Source organism: Coenobita brevimanus, chromosome 29, assembly GCF_032717465.1.
Source record: "Coenobita brevimanus isolate Jiangsu-jjx chromosome 29, ASM3271746v2, whole genome shotgun sequence".
In the NCBI taxonomy this organism is placed as follows: Eukaryota; Metazoa; Arthropoda; class Malacostraca; order Decapoda; family Coenobitidae; genus Coenobita; species Coenobita brevimanus.
The window spans coordinates 25,587,344-25,607,406 of record NC_136982.1 but is presented as its reverse complement, the minus strand read 5'-3'; the positions used below and the strand labels follow the sequence as shown (position 1 = coordinate 25,607,406).

The 20,063-nt window shown below is 43.1% G+C and overlaps 1 non-coding gene across 1 annotated transcript; it reads left to right on the top strand.

Annotated features, from left to right (window-relative positions):
• Nucleotides 1-19,388: 19,388 nt before the first annotated feature.
• LOC145395134 (5S ribosomal RNA) lies at nucleotides 19,389-19,505 on the top strand. The gene has a single exon (XR_013896563.1). It is a non-coding gene; the product is annotated as a 5S ribosomal RNA (ribosomal RNA).
• Nucleotides 19,506-20,063: the final 558 nt, after the last annotated feature.

Sequence of the window (20,063 nt, the reverse complement as noted above, 5' to 3'; positions counted from 1 at the left end):
CACGGAATTACAGCCAAGGAAATTCATACGTTCTTCACTATAAGAGGTCCCCAGGGAGCTTCATAAATGTCTGGTGATTAGGACAATAAAAGCTGGAAAAAATATGTCTATAAACAGATGTCATTATTGTAGCGAATGGGTTAAATAAGGATGTTTTAAATTCCTCCAGTCACTGACCTTCATTCTTGAGTTCAATAAAATCACCCAAAGATATAAAAGATGCAAAAAATAAAAAAATAAAAAAACAGTCATCGCATTACAAACTCCTCCACTAAAGCTCCTGAGCCGAATCATCTGGCGGTAGTACAATCAATTAAGCAGCCATCTACCTGAAGGGGCTAATGATGCTTCTAATCCCTTCCTTACGAGGATCTTAAGCTGAAATAAAGAGTCTGGCGGCAGTAAGAACAAAATACAAAGGATATCATCATACTGAAGGGGTTAAATGAGTTTTAAGTGGATATAAGTATTCAGTACAAATCTGGCCTTGTGATTTTAAGGGCACTTGATGAAGAATTAGTTATTTTCATAATGACTGCACAAGGACATACGGGCAGACATTTTTTTTCCCCGTCCCATCCTTCCCCCACAGCAGGACCCATGTACGAGTAATTGGTTTAGAGTCTACATTACGGTTCATGTAGTCAAGCTATATTCACGTCACCCACTGTACTGCAGAGCGAAAGCAAACAAGGAGGAAACAAACAGTGTCGACGGGTTTGACCGGGCCTAGAAGGGATTCGAACTCAGGCTTATCCAGTTAGGCGCTGGCTGTGCTAACCAATGGACTACCTGCTCCCCCATGCCTTGAATAATGGCTGCTTTCAGGCCACCGGAAGTTGCACACGAACTGCAAACTTTCTATATTTTTTTGTCTCTTTTTCCCCTCGCACTCTATACAGTGGATATACCTGTGTGAAATATTGCTCTGCGCCTGACGTGCTGTACTGGAGTTTTGGTGCACGAAGTTATGATTTACAGGGAGCTCTAACTTAAGTCACACAGTATGATTCAATTATTAGCTACCAATAAAAGTCACACACACACACACATACACACACACACATATACACACACACACACACACACACACACACACACACACACCTGCTGTATGATTACTTGTAGGTACACACACACACACACACACACACACACACACACACACACAGCTGTAACAAACTGTAAATGAGAAAATACCACAATTACATAAAACTCTCGGTGTGGCCTAAGGATTCTACATTTATGGAGAGGCGCCAGCAATTCCATGAACCGACTCTTACTAATTTTTTTGAGGAATTTTCGAATCAGTTTAAAGAGACCAGTTTAAAGAGACCAGTTTAAAGAGACCAATTTAAATAGATCAGTTTAAAAAGACCAGTTTTTAATTAACACCTTCAGCCCAAGGAACTTTTTTTTTCTTTTTCCTGCCACATAGTTTTATTCAACCGTACAGACTTTCCAACTAGGCTGGGTTCGATATAACATTCATTAACAGCTTCGCTACTTGGAAGGCCTCCTACGTTGAATTTAAATAGTATATTCAAGAACAAACAATCGACACCATCGTAATGAAGGGGTTAACTCCGGCAATACGAGGGTTTTTCTGTTGTTGAATAAAATTGTCAGGAGGAAGAGAAAATAAACTATAAGAAGTCCTCGTACTGAGACGGTTAAATAAGATTCTAATACCTTCCGTACAAGTTCTTTGCTACAATTAATAAATTTACTTAGAAATAAGGAAATGTGTCGCAGTACTACTAAAACGGTACTAAGATCTACTCGGCTTTTATTTCTGCTTTGTCTGTTTGTGTGTTTGTTTTGAAGACCAGACACGTTGATTTCAGGATTTATTTTCTTGGATACAATGTTAACATAAGGGCTATAATGGCAACTTTAATTTACACTATAATCATGCTACCTTCAGATGAGTTTAATGATTTGAGAGATATTTAAAAATTATGTAAATGTCAAAGTATTATTCTCAAATAGTAAAAAAAAAATATTCAGAAGAAGATACATAAATTCCATCATAAGCTGCAAAGAAGCGCAAAGTTCTAAGACAAACAAACAGCAACAAATCTACTGGTCCTTTCGAGGCTGCTGGTTACAAGGAAGGTTGAAAGAATGAATCTATCCTATGAGTTAATGACAAAAGCAGAAAAGTAGGAAGGCTATCTTTGAATATTAGCCAAAATATTTTATGGAAACTGGGAATACATAAACTGCAGTATCCTCAAATATCAGAGAGAATATCTAAACAGGATACAAAAATTGCATCACCAACAAATTACAAGGGAAATATGTAAGACTATCCACGTGTTGCGATATCCTCAAACTATAAAAAAGAACTAAGTTCACTAGGCAAGGTCTTAAAGTAAATCCATCGAGTTAATAGAACAGATCGTATCTTTATCGTCTTTAATAACCAGCAAAGTAATAGGCGATGTTTTTCAATATAACAAAAAGAAATTGATCATGTTTCAGCCCAACTCCTTCTCCTCCTCCTCCTCTCTTCAAACTCCTCTTTTCTCCAGCCTGTCATCCTGTCATCCTCTCTCACGTTCTTCCAACCCCCCCACCCCTCCTGCATCCACTCCTCTCCCTTCCCCTCTTCCCGTCTCATATACTGCACCGCCTTACCTCATCTCCCAGATTTTTATATATATTAGCAGCTAAATATACCTCTCTCTCTCTCTCTCTCTCTCTCACACACACACACACACACACACACACACACACACACACACACACACACACACACACACACACACACACACACACACACACACACACACACACACACACACACACACACACACACACACACACACACACACACACACACACACACACACACACACACACACACACACACACACACACACACACACACACACACACACACACACACACACACACACACACACACACACACACACACACACACACACACACACACACACACACACACACACACACACACACACACACACACACACACACACACACACACACACACACACACACACACACACACACACACACACACACACACACACACACACACACACACACACACACACACACACACACACACACACACACACACACACACACACACACACACACACACACACACACACACACACACACACACACACACACACACACACACACACACACACACACACACACACACACACACACACACACACACACACACACACACACACACACACACACACACACACACACACACACACACACACACACACACACACACACACACACACACACACACACACACACACACACACACACACACACACACACACACACACACACACACACACACACACACACACACACACACACACACACACACACACACACACACACACACACACACACACACACACACACACACACACACACACACACACACACACACACACACACACACACACACACACACACACACACACACACACACACACACACACACACACACACACACACACACACACACACACACACACACACACACACACACACACACACACACACACACACACACACACACACACACACACACACACACACACACACACACACACACACACACACACACACACACACACACACACACACACCTTACTCAACTCCTCTTTTCTCACGGTCATTCCTTCCTTCCTCCCCTCCTTCCTTCCTTCACAAGTCTTTCTCTCTTACCTAACCTTATTCAACTCCTCGTTTTTTCTCTTTCCTTCCTTCTTTCACCTTTCTTCCTTCACTGTACTCTTCAGGTGGAACAGCCACACTTACCTATAAAAAGATTATAAATTACTATATTTGCAAATGAAAAACTACAAATCGCAAAAGTAATAACCTCTCTCTCTCTCTCTCTCTCTCTCTCTCTCTCTCTCTGGTGGCCGAATGACTTAGGACAGAACCCTTGTGAAATACGAAAAAATTTGGCTACATGAGATTCTGATATATATATATATATATATATATAAGGAGGGGAGGGAGGGAGAGAGAGAGAGAGAGAGAGAGAGGGGGGGGTAAGAAAATAAAGAAAAAGGAGACACTAGGCAAGGAAACGATGAGGGTGAAAAGGAAAACGGGAAGACTAAGATGAAGGAGGGAAATACAAAGAGAGAAGCAATAGACAGAGAGATATATTTGTTACAAATAATAAATTATCTCAAGACCTGAAGAGAGTAATGACAAAAGGAAGAAAAATGAGGAAAACTGCAGCAAAAACGAGAAAAGCAGAAAGGAAACAAGAAATCAGAAAGAAGAAAAGAAAAGAGCAGTAGACGGAGGAGGAAACTGGAGAAAAGGGCAGAATACGACGAAGAAATTAGACAAAAACCATGGAGACGGTGAGATACAAGGAACTTACCATTACCCAGACAAAAAACAAACACGGAATAGACCTAGCATTACTTCCATTAATATGTCCTACCTCGAACCGATTTATTTTTTGCTTATTTATATTCACTGTTTTCTGTTTCAATTTTTCTCTGATTCTTCTTCCTGCTTCATTTTCTCTTTACTCTTGCCTTCTGGTAGACTCATATTTTCTCCTATGCTAAACTGCCTTATTTTTTTGTTTCTCTACACTTTAATTTTTGCTTCTGCTTCTACTTCAGTATTCTCCTTTGTTTATACTTTTTAATACTTATCTTCTATTTCTTTCTTTTTTCTCTCTTCAGTAACTTTTTATCGTTCTTCCCATTGTTCTTCTTTCCTTCCTTTTTCCTCCAAGTTATATTATTTTTGGCTCGCCTCCCAATATATTCTCCTTCATCCCTTCATCCTTAATCTCTTACCATCTCCTTACCTCCTGCTTTTCCTCTTCGTTCTCCTTCTTGCTTCCGTTTTCTTCTATTTATATTTTACTTTTCCCTTCTTCTAAGTAGTCTTTATCTGTTTCACCATCATCATCATCATCATCATTATCAATATCCCAACTCTCCCACTGATACATGTGGTGGGGCGGATCCAGAAATGAAATCGCAGAGAGCAATTAACACAGTGCTCAGTGAAATGGGTCACATATGCATTCACTCACCATCCAAGCCTCGTAAACAGTCGCCTTTACATCACAGGCACACAATCCAAGCAAAATAATGTGCTTAATTAGGCTAATGTCACTGGGCTGGAGACAAACAATTACTATGTGAAAAAAAGAAAAAAAAAAAAAAACGTGCTATTCTTGACATGTGCAATCGACAACAGAAATTCGCTACAAGTATTTTTATGATGAAAAATGTTAATCTGGTAGTACTATATGGGAATGCAATAATAAATCAATGGGGCATGTCACGATTCAAGGGATTAAATAACTTGCTATTTAAAAGTTAACTATCATTTCACAGGCTCATCATATGCTCCACGTGAACCCGTGTTGTCGACTATAGATCACCATTCTTACTTCATCCACCCATTCTGATTTTTTTTCTTCCTCTCTCTCCACAGCATGTCTTCACTCATTTACTTCCTATATCCATCCACATTTTTGGCCTTCCTCACCTCCACCTTTCCACAAACTCATTCATATACACTCTTTATCATTACCTTCTTCATTATCATACCATCTAATTAGTCTCTTCTGTCCTGTGATCTGCAGTCTTCCTTACTTCTCATCTTTCACAAATATTTTTCTTATCCTTTCTAATCTAGGCAACTCTCAAATATTATTTGACTTTCCCCTCTCTACTGCTCTGACTCTTTAATATTTGATAAGAATGCCATCCAATCTTACACTCTGAATTTCACCTGGGCATTGACACATCCTCATGCAATCACCTTATTGCATCTATGGGCTACTCAACCTTCCATTTTTCTACCACGGCCTTCATAACATCAGCCACTTACTTCAATGTCTCATTGTTCCCTCCAGTTACGAGTACATGTATAATTTTTTCTCACTACACCCAGATACTTAAAACCTTCAGAAATGTCCAGTCACTCACCCTTCATCAATATCATACAATTGAGTCATCTTCTCTAAGCATGCGTTGTTGAAAATTTTTATCAAAGCTTAATCTCAAACCTCGTTGCTTAGAAGTATAAAACAAATGTGCAACATATACTCCCTTACCATTTAACTGCAGCTTCACTCCCGTCCCCACACTCCAGCATGACATCAACCATGTATGTACTAAGAAACCCTGGGGACATCACACACCCATGTCTCACTCCATTACCGATATTAAGTCACTCAAACATCCATGTACTCTTTTACATGCTTTAATAACGTGATAAAATCTCTTTACAGCATTTAGTAAATTTTCTTTACTTCTTGCAATCAATACTCTGATTTTTCGATTATAATCCTTAGTGTTTGCTTCTATATTTTCTTACATTCCTCTCAATTCCTTTACATTATGCCACTCAGGGAGGAACAACTAACCACTTTCGCCATAATACCGTGTGTGTATATAAATAATATATATATATATATATATATATATATATATATATATATATATATATATATATATATATATATATATGTATATATATATGTATATAAGTATATATATATGTATATATATATATATATATATATATATATATATATATATATATATATATATAGAGAGAGAGAGAGAGAGAGAGAGAGAGAGAGAGAGAGGATATATATATATATATATATATATATATATATATATATATATATATATATATAACACACACACACACACACACACACACACACACACACACACACACACGAGCGCTAGTATTCAATTCTTATTTCATATTCTTTTCCCCACAGTTTAATTAATTCTCTTGTCCGGCAATAAATTTTCTGACATCGTGTGTTTTGAGCCTCGTGCCGTGTTCTGATTACCGGGGTGAAGGCTAAACCCGCCCCGTGTCCAAAACCACCTTCACCACCACGGATGGAAGCAATAAAGACATGGAACGGGTGACGCCTGGGACGGGGACGGGGGGAGGAGTGGAGGAGAGGGTGAGTGGTGAGAAATTGGAGGGATTCGGAGGGAGTGGAAGAAGGGGAAGGGCGGTGGGTGTGGGAAGGAACGGGGAAGAGGGAGGGAAGAAAGGAAGAGAGGTGAGGAGGGAGTCAGGGAGAGGAGGAATGGTGAAGTGTTGGAGTGGAAGAGAGGGAGGAATAGTCAGTAAGGAGGACTGGGAAAAGTGGGAAGAATGGTGGAGAGTGGGAGGAAGGTTGGGGAGGCTGAAGTCTGGAAGTGAGAAGGATGAAAAGAGTGAGAGGGGATGCAGAACGGGGAGAGGGAGAAGGTGGATCGTGAAGGATGGAGAAGAGCAAGAGGAATGGAGAAGAGCAAGAGGAATGGAGAAGAGGGAGAGTTTATGAGAGTTGGGAAGAGTTGAGGAGAGAGAAGGGAGCAAACATGGGAGAAGGGGAAAGAGGAAGGGATGGGAAGGGGGTAGGGGGAAAGGGAAAGTAATTGGGAAGGGAGGGAGAGTGGGAATGAATGGAAGGGAAAGGAAAGATATAAAAGGAAAGAAAACAGCACCATACCCATTGGTCCCTTCGAGGCTGTGTGTTATAGGGAAGAGAATGACTACGTAATCTATTGTATGAGCGTAAGACAACGATGGCAAAGCACAATGGTACCCTCCACCCATTAATCTCTCCAACTGAAGCAGGCAGAATAAAGTGAAAAGGACTACCATGCAACTCACAAAAATGCATAAAAATTTCATAAAAAAGCATGAATGGAAAACATGTTCTATACTACCGTACTCTATACATAAAAGTAATGTAAGATTTACTTTATGATCACAGGGATGTTGTTCTATGGATTCATTCTCTATAATTTAAACCGGTAGTAGAGAAAATATAAATCTGATAATTTTTTTTTTTTCAGCAGAAATCAGGTTCAACTGAGAGTTAAATATCAAATACTCAAATGACTTCTCTATGATAGTACTGTATCAACTGGCCACCCTACTGTAAAAGAAATACTTTGCTTCACTGGATTAGGAACAGTTGTCAGCATTTTAATTGCAATTATCCTTACTGTGAAGTATTTATTAACTGCTATTTTATGTCGCTTGAATATTTTGTACATATGGTTTACATTTCCTCATAGTCAGCCCTCGTTCACAGATTCAGTTCTAGATGTTCCTCGTATGGTTTGCGTCTTAATCAAGGTATTTGTATCACCCTTAGCTGAACTTTCTCAATTTCTCTATACCTTTTTAAGTAATATGTTGGCCAGAAGTGTACACATTACTGTCTATCTATCTATCTATTGCCAGACGCCTCAATCCCGTTTGGGGTAGCCACAAACAAATCGCGTCCACGTCGTCCTGTCCCCCGCCATTTCACTGCCCTGCTCCCAATTCACACCCCCCTCTCTCATATACCTCTCCACCCCATCCCTCCATCTCATCCTCGGCCTCCCCCTCCCTTTTCCCTCCTCCACCTCACTCACATACACTCTCTTCGTCAGTCTTTCACCCTCCATCTTCTCCACATGGCCAAACCACCTCAGTGTGTTCCTCATAACGCTTCCTATCACATCCACACCACAACGTACACATTACAATACTCTAAATATGGACGTATTATATGAGGGAACCATTTAAGGTGAGGATATTATCTTCTAATCCAAAGTCGAACCTTCTGGCAATGAACCTTATCAGTTTGGTTGCTTTCTTAACAGTACCTGCTCATAACTGCCACGGTATCAAATGATTTATTTCCTAATTTTTTTCTGAAGCCTACGTTATCGAGTTCGGTATTATTCTCAGTACAACTAGCTTAATTATTTTTACTTCCAATTTTTTTGTTTGCATTTAACATTAGTAATGCCAACATCTATCTTCCTATCTTGAACTCATGAAACAGTTTTATCATGATATCTCCTAATAGTCAACTTTTTTTGACATATCCGCTCTGTTACTAACATTTGCATCATTAACAACTCTGATTATACTATAACACAACCTTAATTAATAATGTATACAGAAAAGGGCTCAACACAACCTCGTGGCACTCACCTTGTACCGCTCTGCGTACACAGAGAAAGCAGGTTGCCTGCGAGCTAGTTTCCGGCGCCGACCCACGCTGGTTACCTGCGCTGATAGGTGTTCATAAAGGAAGCAGGTAACCAGCTCCGACCTGCGCGACGTTGAGTGTTTCTTTCACTTGCTTTTGTAATCCACTGCACTAATGTCAACAAAATATTTTGTGATAAAGCTTCAACTATCAACCTACGTAATCAGGACCAGATTCATACAATAAAATGTTGTTTTGCCTACCATCACAATCTAATTCTCTGCTTATTTCAGCCCACAGTTTATCCGTTACATTTCTGTTTGCATGGAGCTTACTCCTTTTGTCCCGTAATGGTGATCGTTCAAATACTTTGGCAATTAGGAGCTCAACGTCCATCTTGCTCTCCAGTCTGTACACCTTTACCCACCTCTACCCGCGCGGGTTGAGCAGGCAAGAAAGGTCCGAGGATTCCGGAAAGCGGGTTGAAGCAGGCTGCCTGCTCAGACACGCTCGACCCCGCTTCTTCTATGAACACCCCCACTTGTTTGTATGGTTTATTTCTTGGCGCAGGTCAGCGCCGGTAACCCGCGCGGGTAAACCTGCTTTCTCTGTGAACGCACCCTTAGGCCTACTGTGGGGAGACGATGACTGAAAGGAAGGGGGGAGTGCGGTGGGAAGGGGAGTGTGGAAGGAGAGGAAGAAGAAGTGGTGAGGAAAGGGGAAAGAGTGTGAGGTGAACTGTACTGGACAGAGGATAGGAGAATGGATAGAAAGAGGGATATGCGAAATGCAAAGGCAGAGGAAGGATAAATGAGGAGGATGAAGGAGAGATGGGGAAAAGGGGAAGGGGATGGGAAGACAGAACACAAGAGGGGAGAAAGAAGAGCGAAGGCAGGAGGAAGAAGGAATAGGAGGAACAGAGAACAGAAGAAAGAGTAAATAAAAATGAAGAGGGAGGGAAGGAGAAGGAAAGAAAAGGAGGAAGACTGATAGAAATACGAACGAGAGAGGAAAAGCCGAAAGGAAGATAAGTGATTGAGAAAGATAAGAAAGACGGACTGGAAAGAAGAGACGGGGGAGGAAGGAAGACAGCGACAAACAGAGGCAGGGAGGCAAGGGGGATAGAGGAGGGGGAGGGAGACGCAGAGGGTTGGCAGAGAGGATGGGAGGTTGAGAAGGGCAGACATGGGCATGATTATAAAAATTATTATGATTTGATTTTGATTATCGTCTGGAATATTTTTTGATTGTGATTACGTGAGGCAAGGCACTGCTAAGCTTTTAAAACATACTTGGACCTGGAACATGTATGTAACTGGCTAATTTACTGGAAAGAAAACTGCTCCATGGAAAATACAAAGAAGTAATCACAATAATCACATTTGAATCAATGATTATTATCAGGAAAAATATGATTATGATTTGACTATGATTAGTGCTGCAGCGTAATTTTTTATTATGATTTGATTATGATTACGCTGCTTGCCTAATCTTTTATTATGATTTGATTATGATCACATAATCAAAGCCCTGGATTATGATTTTTTTTATTTATAATCATAATCATGCCCATGCCTGAAGAAGGGAGAGAGCCAGGTAATGGTATGTGTTAGGTTGAAGGAGAAACGAAAAGGAGGGGTGGTGGATAGAGAATGAGAGAGTTCAATGGAATACAAAAGAAAACAAACAGCAACATAACTGTTGGTCCTATTGAGGGTGTTTGTCACAAGGCATAAACAGCGTAATTATTCTATGGGTCACACACAACGACATGAAAGCGTGATGCCCCCCTTTCCATGCCTCAAAGAGAGAGAGAGAGAGAGAGAGAGAGAGAGAGAGAGAGAGAGAGAGAGAGAGAGAGAGAGAGAGAGAGAGAGAGAGAGAGAGAGAGAGAGAGAATAAAAAACGCCACGAAAAGCTAGGGAAGAGAGAGAGAAGCAATGAGGGAAGAGGAAGAAACAGGAAAGGAAGGAGGAGATAGGGAGATGGAAGGGGGGAAAGAGTGGTATAAAACCAGCGAGGCAGGGAGAGGCAGGGGAAGGGGGGCGAGAGGCAGGGCGGGTCACTGACAAGGCCAGCATTGTAATTACAGGGTAGAGCAGCCATAAAGCCAGGCTCGATGGCAGGACAGTGGTCCAGGGGGCAGGGGGGAAGGGAAGAGGACGGGAGGAGAGGGAGGAGAGGAAGGAAGAGGAAAACAGGTGAGGGAGAGAGGACGAGAGGGTGAGAGAGACGGAGGGGTGGAAGGCAGAGTGAGAACTGTGGTATTAGCAAAGGAAGTGGCGTTGCAGCCAAGTAAGCAGGTAGGTATGTGGGAAAAATTAATAAGTCCCATGGTAAAGCTAATAAGCAGGTATAAACAGCAGGTAAGTAAGAATGAAGAGCTGATTAGTAGGCTGGTAAAACTAAGCACACAGGGAAGGTGAAGAGTGGATATTGGTCGTTAGCCGCAGCTAATAGGCAGGTGGGAAGGTACACAGATAGGTATGTAGGTGGGTAAGATAACAAGGATATAGGAAGAACTATAAATATACAGGTATTTAAACAAAAAAGGGACAGAGCGAGAGAAATAAACATAACAAGTCAATAATGAAGAGAGCTGGAAGGTAAGACAAAACAAGGCAGATCGGTCGGCGTATCAAGAGGTAAGAAGATATTACAGAAAACGGGTTAGTATGTATAGTATTTGGGTAGAGTAGTAAAGAAGTAAGTTTGTAAGAAGCTACTGATAACAGGTACCGCCGGGGACAAACGGTCGACCTATATTTTACTTCATCAACCTCTTGACTGGTTAATATTCCTAAGTTCAGGGAGATTCGGCATGCTCCTTCATATCAGGCGCCAAGGAGGGAAGTGACGACAAGCCCTAAGTGTGAGGCAGACACAGAGGAAAAGAATTCCAACTTTTGTTCGTGACTGTGTATGTATACTGTAGGTTACTACTGCTGGTGTGGTCCCTGCCTCATCTGGACGTGAACCGATGACATACAGAAATATGGACACTTCAGCTGGCTGCTCCCAGAGATCTATGTTGGGGTTATGTAGGACTGTTTTGAGTGAGGTGCACAAGGTCGTTTATTTATATTGAGATGGAGGTTCTGCATTAAGCTCCAGTAGACTAGACTGTGAGTTACACCTGTGTTGGTGCTGAAGCAAGAAAGAGTGACAGGCCACATCGTTGTCTGCCAAGGTGAACTTTTGTCTCGAGAAATTCAAGTTGCAATGGATTGAATTTCTGGAAGGGGTTCAGAGACAACACTGCTTGGCTGATGATTGTTGATGGCTGTGGTATAATGTGTTAGTATATCAAATTTGTGTAGCGTAGTGCTGGGTGGCGGTGGAGGAATGTTTTCAAGACAGTCTATGTATGGTAGAGAAGCTTTTTGTTCTTGGCTTCTTTGCAGTGAAGGTGGTGTAGCAAAGTGTAACAAGGAATGGGTGGATCCTATAGCGAAGCAATGACCTGTGTGTTTCGTGTTACCGGGGAACATGACTGGGAGTATTTCTGCTTCTTTGTGATGGGAGGGAAGGGGGCTGTAATTCTGATCTTTGTACAACCTCTTATTAGGCTATGGCCTTGTGTGTGTGTGTGTGTGTGTGTGTGTGTGTGTGTGTGTGTGTGTGTGTGTGTGTGTGTGTGTGTGTGTGTGTGTGTGTGTGTGTGTGTGTGTGTGTGTGTGTGTGTGTGTGTGTGTGTGTGTGTGTGTGTGTGTGTGTGTGTGTGTGTGTGTGTGTGTGTGTGTGTGTGTGTGTGTGTGTGTGTGTGTGTGTGTGTGTGTGTGTGTGTGTGTGTGTGTGTGTGTGTGTGTGTGTGTGTGTGTGTGTGTGTGTGTGTGTGTGTGTGTGTGTGTGTGTGTGTGTGTGTGTGTGTGTGTGTGTGTGTGTGTGTGTGTGTGTGTGTGTGTGTGTGTGTGTGTGTGTGTGTGTGTGTGTGTGTGTGTGTGTGTGTGTGTGTGTGTGTGTGTGTGTGTGTGTGTGTGTGTGTGTGTGTGTGTGTGTGTGTGTGTGTGTGTGTGTGTGTGTGTGTGTGTGTGTGTGTGTGTGTGTGTGTGTGTGTGTGTGTGTGTGTGTGTGTGTGTGTGTGTGTGTGTGTGTGTGTGTGTGTGTGTGTGTGTGTGTGTGTGTGTGTGTGTGTGTGTGTGTGTGTGTGTGTGTGTGTGTGTGTGTGTGTGTGTGTGTGTGTGTGTGTGTGTGTGTGTGTGTGTGTGTGTGTGTGTGTGTGTGTGTGTGTGTGTGTGTGTGTGTGTGTGTGTGTGTGTGTGTGTGTGTGTGTGTGTGTGTGTGTGTGTGTGTGTGTGTGTGTGTGTGTGTGTGTGTGTGTGTGTGTGTGTGTGTGTGTGTGTGTGTGTGTGTGTGTGTGTGTGTGTGTGTGTGTGTGTGTGTGTGTGTGTGTGTGTGTGTGTGTGTGTGTGTGTGTGTGTGTGTGTGTGTGTGTGTGTGTGTGTGTGTGTGTTCTACGCGCGCTCAAAATGGAAGTAGGTACAGGAAACATGTACAGATTGATGTCTGCTATGTCAGGAGGTGGACTGATAGGTACTGAGGGAGATCTATACATAACGGGTAACAAACTTTTACGTAGGATAGGAAGATGCGTTAAGCTGGTAAGTCGGTACATGAATTATGTATGCAAACAGACAGGAAGGAAATAAATGTAAACAGGTAAGGAAGCAAACAACTGGGGAGACAGAGATAACACAAAATACAATAGGCAAAAAAAAAAAAGGAGGGGGTGGGAATCATGCAGGAAGCGAAAGAGAAATGAAGAGGCAGACGGGCAAAGAAAGAAATGAACCAGAACAAGCAGGTTGGCAGAAAGAAAGCCAAGCAAACAGGCAGGTACAGATGAAAGCATTCAAGCACAGTGGTAGGCAGGCAAGCAGTGCGAGAGGCAGTTATACAGGTTGAGAGAGAGAGACTGACCAGTAGACAGAGATAGAGAGACAGCAGGTTTGCAAAAGAGTGACACAAAAATAATGAAAGAGAGAGGTGTAGACAGGCAAACAAAGACGGGGGATAAGTAGATAGGCAAACGGAAAGAAAGGGTGAAAGTAGGTAGGTATGCAGACGGCATGGGAGGAGAGACAAGCAGGAAAACAACAGGAAGAGAGAGAGAGAGAGAGAGAGAGAGAGAGAGAGAGAGAGAGAGAGAGAGAGAGAGAGGCAGGCAAGCAGGCAGAAAGAGGGAAAGAAAGGGAGGGAGGGATAGTGACCGAAAGTTATGAAAGGGAGAGACAAACAGGCAGGCAGACAGGCAGGTAGGAAAGTAGGAAGACATGCAGAAAAAAATAGGCAGACAGGCAGAGAGACAGAGAGGCAGGCAGAAAGACATGAACAGAGGTCAGGCAGGAGAGGAGGACAACTGGAATGTGAGAGGAGAAAAAAAAAAGTGGACAACGGATGGAAAGTGTGCAAGAAGGAAAAGAGAGAGAGAGAATGGGGGTACAATAACAGGACAGACACAAATGGAATAACGAGAGGAGGAGAAAAGAAGTGTTGGAATGGAAGGAGAGAATGAAGCGAACAAGAGAGGGAAAGGAACGAGAAGGAAGAGGAACGTGGATGGAAAAAGAGAACAGATAAGCGGGTGGAGTAAAAAAGAGATGAGTGGAGGGAAATGCATGGACAAACGTGAAGAAGAAGGAGGGAGGAAGAGAATACTGTAAGGAAACAAATGGGAAGAAAGAAGAAAAAGAAAATTTGCAGATGAACAACGACAATATAAAAAAATACACAAAAAAAGAGAACAGAAACGCAGACGGGAAGACAGACAGAGAAATATACAAGGTGGTCTGTAACTAGAAACTCACCTGGCGTTATGTGTTGCGGGAACGGCTCAGTACCGTATGCTATGCTGGCGAGGGTGTGGCAGTGGCAGTAGGAAACGAATAAATGAAACAGGATATATATTGATAATGCTGACTAAGCCATTCCCACAACACGAGAGAAATCGTCGGCTGGAGTGGAAGAGGAGCGTTATATATGGACCACCCTGTCTATTTACACCAATAGCAGACAAATGTACAGTTGCAATCAATGCTTCTTCACAATTCCTAATCTGTCAAAACTTCCGACGTCTCCCGATAAATAGTCAAGTGGCTGGATGGGTTGGACTCTCGCATCAATATATCGGAACTCCAGACGTGAAGAAAGATGAGTGACCATAACTGTGTATAGGTGGACAGCGACACATAAAGACAGATGCAAACGCAGAGAGGTAAAATAAAAATTGAATAACATAGATACTGACAAACAAATGCATACACAGAAAGACAGGAACACAGGGCAACGTGGATAATGAAATATGATATACTCTGCTGATAAAGACAGGTAATAGCTATGGTTATTAATAACAGAAATAGATAAAAATAGATAAAAGCAAAAACTGTATTCTTCTGGGTCTGGGATGTGTACTAACACTGCCCTGTAAGAAATTTATTTTCAATATTAGGCTACATCTAAATATCCTACTATGTTTTATTTATAACTTTCTAATATCGGCACAGATTGCATAAACAACATACAGAGACTAAAATCTACCACTACTTCTGTTGCTACTACACCACCACCACCACTACTACTACTACTACTACTACTACTAATAATAATAATAATAATAACAATAATATCATGGTAATATCCGCCACCTAGTCATCAGAACCTCAGGGGCGTAATAAAAATTGGCCCTGCTGTCTAACTCAAATATTCAGTCAACCAACAAATCACAGCCACGTACAACCTACAACAACACGTACCAATTAGCCATCACCATGCCAATACTTAATTATATAACATGCCTGCCCTTCAAACACGCAATTACAGACTCCTAGAGCGAAATTAGGGGAGAGAATGCAGCAGCTCATGGGATCTGTCCAACCCATAACTACCTCGTGATAACAGTGCAATAAAATGTATAACTATGCCCACAGGGACGGTAGTTGCTCCAGGCCTCGCTGATGGTCCTCTGTTAACTCGTACTAATGATGATGATGATGATAGGCTTCCTGATATCAAAATGTGATCATATGTAGGATTAGATAATCAATATGCAGAGAGAGAGAGAGAGAGAGAGAGAGAGAGAGAGAGAGAGAGAGAGAGAGAGAGAGAGAGAATGTGTGTGTGTGTGTGTGTTGGAATTAAGTTTAAAATGAGTAGTAAAACAAAAGAGCAACAGGATAGCACGCAGGCACGTCAAAAAAAAGAGAAAAAAGGTTGGAAGAGGGGAATGGATATGAGGTAGGGGGAGGGAAGTGGAAGGGACAGAGGGAGAGGAAGAAGGAAGGAGAGGGAGAGGGGAAGGAGAGGAAGAGGAAGGGGGAGAGGGAAGGGAGGGGGAGGGGAGGTGGAGGGAGAGTAATGGGTGGGAAAGTGAGGGGGGGGGGAAAGCGAAGGGGAGGACTGAATGGGGGAGGTAGTTTCAAATGACACCCTAACATTACCGATGTTCCAAGCTCACCCAACCTGCCCCACCCCGCCTTGCCTCACCCTACTCTTCCTCACTCTATCCTGCCAAACCCTGTCTCTACCTCAGTGTGACTCCACCCCGCCACTGCCTCGCCTCACCCTGCCTAACTATACCTTTCTGTTACAGTCACACCCTGTCACTGCCTCACTCCACCCTGCCTTTTCATGTGACTGTCTCATCCTAACTTGCCTAATCATGTCACCACCTCAACCTATCCTGCCTCACCCTGTCATTACCTCACTCCTCCCTGTTTCTCCCTGTCACTGTCTCACCCTGTCATTACCTCAGTATCAATGTCTTGCTTCACCTTATCACAACCCGTCACTGCATCACCCTATCCTGACTCATTCCTAACGCAGGAAACTATTGACATTTCAAAAACGGTTCGCCCAGTCTGCTAAATTCTTTGTCTACGAGAACTTGACTGAATCATAGCGGTACCTTCTTTGTTCTTTTGCGCTTGCAGATCACGGGGAACGAAACTACTGCAAAATATCGTACTGCAGTTGGCTGAATAGTCCCTTTTTACAGCCCGATAGTCTATACTATACCGATCATTCACTCATTCATCCTCTTCTGTACAATTTCCAATATCCTTTTTCTGTACTACGTAATGGTTCTCTTTCTTCTCTACCAACTTTTGCTGGAGGGACTGGCATGTAAGGCGTTGGGAGTGGGTATGGGAGAGAGGAAATTTTTTTTTATTTACTTCTCGAGTTCACAGAATATAATTACGTAGTTATAACCTCCACTATAACAAAAGGGCTTTGAGAGGACACATAATTCTCCCGCTAATGACTGATGTCCTTTGTATTTACTCCTCCGTCACCCTCTCACAGTCACTGCTTTACCACACAGCTTACCCCACCACCGTCTTGCACCTCCACTGCCTCATCCCACCACTGTCTCTCGCTCTCCCTCACCTCACTACTGTCACACCTCTACCTGTCTCTCTCTACCACTGCCTCACCCCACATCACTGTCCCAACTCACCTATGTTTCACCCCACTGTCCCATCCCATCACTGCCTTACCCCACCGCTGTCCAACTCCATCACTGGCTCACCCTACTACTGCTCCACCTCACCACTGCCTCACCCCACTACTGCATAACGCTACCACTGCCTCACTTTACCATTGCCTCACTCTACCACTGCCTCACCGATCCACTGCCTCATTCTATCACTGCCTCACCCCACAACTGCCTCACTTTACCATAGCCTCACTCCACCACAGCATTGCTCCATCACAGCTTCACCCTACCATGCCTCACCCCACCACTGTCTCACCCCGCCACTTCCCCACCCCACCACTGTCTCACCCCGCCACTTCCCCACCCCACCACTGTCTCACCCCGCCACTTCCCCACCCCACCACTGTCTCACCCCACCACTTCCCCACCCCACCACTGCTTCACACTGTTAATCCTTTCAGTACGCTGACGCAGACTGTACCAGTTTTTGCTGTTTATAGACTTTTATCTTTTGAGAAACTTTTCGAACTAGCAGAATCCGGTATAATTTGTACTGATAATGATCTAAGCTGAATATTGTTATCCAATACCGGCATGGAATTAAAACCAAACTAAACTGAAGGTGGCATCATATGTTACGCAATTAATCAATGCGCTACTTGCCTATGAATAAATAATAATTAAATCCAAAGGCAGTCACCTGTGCACACCAGTCAGTCCTGCTACCCCTTCCAACATACAGCCACCCCACCACTTCCCTCGCTAATGAACCCATCTTCTCCAGCCCATGCCCCGTGTTTCGAGTGTCGAGGCCCACAGCTGAGACGTTAAACAGTACAGCTAATTTTATATTACGTGACAGAGCATTATCTAGGAACCAACACCATTTTTAACATCATGAGCGTTACATGTCATCAGAGTTTAACCTTCTTTGGAGATATAAATTTGCACATACCTCGAGTGTAAGAAATATGTACAGAAATATGTGGCAGGTAGTTGTGGTGTTGGCGACAGCGACGATGCCACATGTGCGAGATTTTTGGCCGAAATAGTACATGTGTGTGTGTGTGTGTGTGTGTGTGTGTGTGTGTGTGTGTGTGTGTGTGTGTGTTATAATTTCGGGGTGTCGCTGTTTAAATAAAACACGAAGCTGTTTTCACTCGGCCAGATTCTTAACCACGATAATTTTTAACGTTACTTCTGTCGTAATTTTCTCCTCAGCATCGCGATATCGTCTGACGTTGGCGAAACAAAGTGCACAATTAGCAGCTCGCAGGCAAAGGGTTAATACAATCCATTTCATAACTATCATCATAAATATTATCCATTCTATCAAATATTACTCCAATTTACTCTAATTTACACACACACACACACACACACACACACACACACACACACCGCTCGCTGGCTCAGTGGTAGCGTTCTCGCTTGCCATCTGGTAGACGGGAGTTCGCGCCTCGCTCAGGTTGCGAAAAGTTCCACTGACGAAGTGGGTGGTTATTGTCCCCTTTGAGCAAGGGGACGGGTGTGTGCATGTGTGAAGATCACAGTCTTGCCCTCAGATCGGACTATATGAGCTCTCAGCTCCCTTCCGGGAGGGTAAAAGCTGACGATCACGACCATCAAGTGATCCTGACCGACCCGGTGAATTACACACACACACATACACACACACACACACATATGCTATCCATATTATCGATTGCTTTTGTTTCAACGTCGTGAATTATGCATATGTAAGAATTTTATGCGTGCACATGGCAATACACATATCCACAAGCGGTTATAATTCCTACCCCTCTTCATTCAACCACTTCTTCGTTCCTACACCTCTTACAGCACCTTCCGTCCACCACATTCCAGCAAAGTAAGAGATCGTGTCCAGGGCGTCCAGGTACCCATTCTCTGCAGAAGAACCCACTCTGGTATTTTTACATGTGGCATCGCCATACCACGTTGAGTACACCGCTTCCCGTCCGATCAGCGAAGTTAAGCAACGTTGGGTCTGGTTAGTACTTGGATGGGTGACCGCCTGGGAACACCAGATGCTGTTAGCATAACGTTCTCCCTGCGCGTCAAGTGGTGTTGGTGGAGGATTAGTGCCGCTCCCTGTAAAAAAAAATTAACTCTAAGCCCTTGGCCACCCCGTTTGGGATACATGGCGTCTGGCAATGAATGAATGAAAAGATGATGATTTAGCTCAACTAAGGGATATCCCAGCGGTTAAAATGGTCGATGGAGGTAGTGTGGGACCTTCTGACCAGTATTATTTACATTATCTGAACAAAATCATTTGGTGTAATTTCTCTCTCTCTCTCTCTTTCTTTCTCTCTCTCTCTCTCACACACACACACACACACACACACACATCTTTACCCCATCCCTCCATCTCCTTGTTGGTATAACCCAGAATAAAAAACCCCAATGCGTCAATGAATGTGCAACGGGTCAAGGGCTAATATCGGCGTTGGAGTCAGGCCAGGTGCAGTCAGGACCCACCTATACCAGGTCAGCCAGCCTGCTCTGTTCGCGCAGGGGATTAATGGGGGAGTGAGGTGTAGTGACGTCAGCTTCGCCTCTCGGTCACCAGCACTGCCGCTAGGCCCAGTAGAA